The sequence below is a fragment of the Phascolarctos cinereus genome, unplaced genomic scaffold (assembly GCF_003287225.1).
Source record: "Phascolarctos cinereus isolate Bilbo 61053 unplaced genomic scaffold, phaCin_HiC Scaffold_489;HRSCAF=1107, whole genome shotgun sequence".
Taxonomy (NCBI): domain Eukaryota; kingdom Metazoa; phylum Chordata; class Mammalia; order Diprotodontia; family Phascolarctidae; genus Phascolarctos; species Phascolarctos cinereus.
Window position 1 is genome coordinate 3,709 of NW_027555834.1, and position 5,646 is coordinate 9,354.

The 5,646-nt window shown below is 39.8% G+C and overlaps 1 long non-coding RNA gene across 1 annotated transcript; it reads right to left on the minus strand.

Moving 5' to 3' along the window:
- Positions 1 to 1,022: 1,022 nt before the first annotated feature.
- LOC110204497 (uncharacterized) lies at positions 1,023 to 5,540 on the minus strand. Its single transcript, XR_002323325.2, has 3 exons — positions 5,484 to 5,540; positions 2,597 to 2,639; positions 1,023 to 1,892 (listed from the first exon to the last, which is right to left on the minus strand). It is a non-coding gene; the product is annotated as an uncharacterized LOC110204497 (long non-coding RNA).
- Positions 5,541 to 5,646: the final 106 nt, after the last annotated feature.

Genomic DNA, 5,646 nt, shown 5'->3' on the forward strand with positions numbered 1-5,646 from the left:
GGTCCTCCTGACTCCAAGGCCAGAGCTCTATCCACTGTGCCACCTAGCTGCCCCATGTTCTATGATTCTTAAACACGTTTATTTTGGTTTTACATCCCTATAACAATTTATATTAAGCTACCTAGTCACATAAATTCAACTCATAAAGAGATATTACTCAGAAGTCACATCAAAAGGAAATTATACTTTCATGAAACTTATGTGAATTAGATTTGTTACAGGATGAACAAACATGGATATGTACGTCAAAGCCAGAGCAAAGAGTTCATGGTCCTTACAGAAGTTTACATTTTTATAAAAGCAGGAAAAAGGGAGGAGGGCATATCAGGAAGGGGCATGACGTGGGAGGGGAAACAATATACAGTAAAGGTGGGAAAAAAAATAGACAAGACCACTCCCCATGGGGAGACAAGGTGATGGCAGAAGCTGCATTCTTTTCCCCCCACAACTGCTAGACAATGAAGATAGGAGGGTATGCTTATCTGCAAAGGATCCCAGCTGCACAAGCATTATCCCAGCCTGGCACTGACTGGCTGGTGCCTGTCTTGCCTCCCAAGGACACACAGGCGTCCAGCTAGGGACGCAACAACAAATTATATCAGCCGCGGGGTGGGGAAGGGGGCTTCATCCTTGACACATTCAGGGCCTCCTCCAAGCTCTGAGTCCAGTGTTTCTAGAAAATATGGCAACTCAAAAAGACAAGTTCAGGGGACCCTTTAACAGTCACAATAGCCAAATGTTGTCTATTGTCATTTATAGACAATGCAATTATTCAGGGCCTATTTTATAAATTACTATAAAATGTTAATTCTGATCCCTTTCAAATTTGGAATTTGCAAGATTATAGGTATAAGATTCTGAACCAATAACCGGAAAACTTTTTTTATTTTTCAGACCTACTCATGAGCTGGAAAATTATTGTTTAAAATATTCACAGATCAAGGGCTCAAAATATTAAGGATTCCCTCAATGTGTGGGTTTAAAAATTATCATGTGTTATATTAATATAATTAATTCTCATATAGTACATGTTTATGTAAGTCAATTATGAATTATAATTTTCTCATTAACTTACATAGTGATGTGGTAGATAGAATGCTTGTGTCAAGACCTGGGTTCAAACTCTGTCTCCGACAAAACAGCTGTGTGACCACTGACAAATCATTTAACCTCCCTGTGATCTATAAAATCAGGATAACACCTGTAGTAGCCACCTCATAGGGTTGTTGTAAGCCTCAAAGAGTTAAATACTTTGCAAATTTTAAACACAAAATATCAGTTATTATTACTCCAATTCAGTTAACACTTATTTGTATTTTAATTCACCATATGCAATAAAGTAAGTAATAAGACAGCATTTATTTTAAAACAGCCTATAAATCAGTTTTTTCATTAAGCCAGACTAGATTTTCCCCCAAGCAGCATATTTGCCATTAAGCCCTTTTTTGTTCTTCTTTCCCATTACTGACTTTTGGCAAGTAATTATGACAATCATCAGGTAGAAAAGTAAAGCAGACTAGGCAGTTTCAAGCAAAGAAGAGAATCAAACTATTTATCAAAATTAGTCCTCTGCATTACTTGTAAATTTAAAAAAAAACAAACCTTTTCTATTTCATATTACTTATGGTAACAATGAGCAAAAGGTAATTACTAAAACCTATACCTCAAAAAATTCTACAAAATATGGAACCAAACTACTGGATCTTCATGCACATATAAAGGCTCTCCTTTTTCAGATACAAAAGTTGTACTTACCTGAGTGGTGTCCATATCTGCCACATGATCAAATGTGAAGATCTTAGGCTCGCTCTTAGAATGCAGACAGAGGGTATTGGAGGTGAACACTGATAAGCACGTGCCAGAATGTTCTCCATTGTTTAGTATGGGTCCCTCTGTAGGGAGAGGGACTCTTATAAAAACTTTGATGACATCACCCTCATTACTAGGGGAAAACAAATATTTAAAGACAAAGTCTACTGAAGATGAGTTTCTAGTTAAAAGATACTTAAAAATATGAACTCTAATGTACCTGAAATTTTTCCATTTGGCAAATCAACCTCAACACCAATCCATCTTACCCATTATCTGTCCCTACCTTCCCACTCTCCCCTTAACTGTAAATTACAAGGTATTCATTTCAAAAAGCTCCAAGTATTTCTCAGATCTCATTCTGGCATCATCTCAAGACAAGAAATATCACATTAGTGGTTCACAAAGATTTGCCCAAGGTTCCAGGTAATCAAGGCAAAAAGAGCAAGGAACAGGAACAAGAGTTCACCATTCCACATTCATATGACCCTTCAGAATTTCCAAAATACTTCCCTCATAAGAACCCTGTGTATAAGTATACTTACTTATAAGTAGTACAAGTATCACTACTCTCTTTCATAATGAAGAAAAGGAGGGTCAGAGAAATTCAATGGCTTGCCTGCCGTCATTCAGCTATTAGGTGTTAGACCCAGGATACTGATCAATGTCTCCTGACTCAAAGCCTGCTCCTTTCATTAAGGCCCTACTGCCTCTCCAATCTATGCTGCTTTTTGAGACTAACAGGCTCAAGAACACATTTCCACACCATCAAAGAAGTTTTTCTTACCTCACTTGGTGAGATTGTGATGGTGTTACAGCACGGAAACTGTCTAGAAAACAAGACAGGAAAATATCATTAAACAGGAATTAAACAGGCACATAGAATGACAGATTCTTTTTTACTTTTACCTCCCCAACAATTAACAGATGAAATAGTGAAAGTGATATGGTGAAAACAAAAATGATCTTTACTTTTCAATGGAAGGAGTGTCATATTCTCAATGAAAAGTGATTGGTTTTTTTAAATTTTATTAATTTATTTTATTTATCTTCTGTTAGTTTTTCTCCTTCCTTCTTCAACTGGCCAATTGTATTTTTAAGGGATTTGTTTTCTTCAGTGTACTTTTTTTTCCAATTGGTCAATTGCGTTTTTTAAGAACTCTTCTACCTCTCTCATTAGACTTTTAAAATCCTTCTTGAGCTCTTCTAAGAAGGCTTTTTGGGCTTCAGACCACTTCCTATTCCCTTCTGATGTTGCAGATGTGGGTTTGTTAACAATGATATCCTCTTCAGAATTTCTGTCTTGATCTTCACTCTTCTCATAATATGAATCCACGGTACATTTCTTTTTACTCATGATTTCTTTATTCCCTGGCCTTTAAAGAGATTGAGCTCTCCTGCTGGGGAACAGAAGGCACTGACCCAAGCTTCTTGTGTTGGGAGCCTAGATCTTGGTCACTGCTTTTGTGGGCTGGGGCCTCTTATGCTGGCAATTGGAGGCTGCAGGGTTTTGCCAGCTTACCTCGTGTTGCACTGGAATCAGCAAGGCTGGAACTTTCAGGCAATTCTAGGTTGCCTGCTTTTCCTTTCCTTTAGTTTTCTTCAGCTCCTTTTAGATGGGTGCTGCAAGGTGTTTATCTGCCTGGGGCCCCTTGCAATGCTGCCTCCCTCCTTTCTGCTAATGCACTGGGAGATTCCTTTGCAGTAGAGTGTCGAGGCACCTGGTGGTTTTCTGAGCTGGTTTCCACGGGTTCCCTTGCCCCTCACTGAGACACTTGGAGGTCCAGGTGTTGGTGTTTGCCTGCTCTACCACCTGGGCTTCAGGATCTCTTCCTGGTTGACAGGTGGAGGCTGTAGGGTTCTGGTGTTGGGTTGGAATCAGCAAGGCTGGGACTTTAGGAAGACTCCAGGTTGCTTTTTTCAGCTCCTTTCAGATGAATGCTGCAGGGTGTTTATCCGCCTGGGGCCCTTTGTAGTGCTGCTTACCTTATTTTTGCTGAGGCACTGGAAGACCCGTTTAGTGGGCTGTTGCACTGCCGTTCCACGTCTTTCTTCTAGTTCAGCTGTTTCAGGGTGGGTTTTTTTTGGTTTTTTTGTTTTTGTTTTTTTCCTGGAGGGATATTGTCTGGGTTTTCAGAGGTTGATAGGGGAGGGTGAGAGCAACTACCTTTTTACTCAGCCATCCTGGCTCCCAGAAGCAGAGGTCAAAAAGTGATTGTTGAAAGCAGAAAGTGCCATATATCAAAACCTTAGTTACCTCAGAGCCATACTTCTAGCAATCAACCCTAAGTATAGGGATAGCTCTACATTCAAGCATAGACTAAAACAAAAAGTTTTTGACAGCTAAGTTGCACTTTCTGGGTTTTCTAAGTAACATAAAGAGAAGGATAAGATTGGCTATGACTGATTGCTCACATCTAGAAAAAAAGCCAGTCTTTCTACACAAGAAGAAAGAAAAAGTAGAAGAGGGAAAATCACTTACACATTTCTTAGTATATTCAATACCGATACCTACGAAGTCATAGATTTTTGTAACTGCAGTAGTGAGTCCCACAAACCTCTGTGACCACATTTAATGATCTACATAGAGACAGTGTGGCCAAGTGCACAGAGGCAGGAAGCAGTGGGTTCAAATCCTGCCTCAGGCGCATAGTAGCCAGATGTTAGATTTGCAAAAATATGCAAAACAATGCCACTCTTCCCACTAAACTTTTGTTTTGGAAAACACATTTTCATAAAACACATTTATGTTAATGTAATGGCCTTATTGTCATTTTAAATGAATTAATATTTAAAACATTTATCAATTTTAATTTCTAAATGGTAAATATTGATAGACATGATTCACATAAGCAAAAGCTCCTGGAGGTTCTCAATAATTTTAAGGAGTATAAATGAGTCCTGAGACTAAAAAATTTGAAAATCACTAGTCTAATAGAAAAAGCAGTGAACCAGTGAGGCAAGACACCTGATTCCTTCCATCTTCCCACAGAAGATGGGCCCAATTCCTATTTTTCTTTGTGTTTCTAGCACCTAAAGCAGTGCCTTTTATCAGGGGCTCAATGCACATGTGTTCAATTGAATCAGTACTTACTAAATTTAATACCATTTTAAAATTCTACTTTGCCTCCCTTTCCTCATTCCTAAAAGACAAAAACAGTTCCACCACCCCAAGTAAGGTAGAGACTAAGTGTAAGAGCCCTTTTAAGATCACAAATTTAGAGTTGTAAGTGACCTAGCAACTTCGATTCTGTCATTGTTTTTTTGTCCAGAGTCTGTCATTTTTCAAATGAGGAAAACAGAGAAGGCCTCTTGATAAAAAAGACTTGCTGGAGGTCACACACAAGGTGGTTTGGCAGCAGAGCCAGGATTCACACCCAGGACCCAACATCACAGATTTAAGGGTAGAAGGGACACTGGCAGGCAGTTCAACCCCTCTATTTCACAGCTGAGGAAACGAAAGCAAAGCAAGATTAAGACTAGTAATAATGATCACAGTTAAATTTTATGTAGTATTTTAAGATTTGCAAAGCATCATAAGTATATTATACACATATCTATGTAGATAGATAGATATAGATACAGCTTTCATTTGGGGTTTTCCTGGCAAAGCTGCTGGAACGGTTTACCATTTCCTTCCCCAGCTCACTGTACAGATGAGGACACTGACTCACCTTTGACGCCAGACGCCAGGACGCTCCCGCTCCCAGGACCGGCAGCCCCGAGTGCGTGCACTGCGGCGGTACGTTTGAATTTAGCGCCGGGCGGCGGAAAGGGGCGGAGCCAGCACGCCCCCGGAAGCCGCCTCGGGAGCCGCCCTGGAAGGGGCGGAAGTCA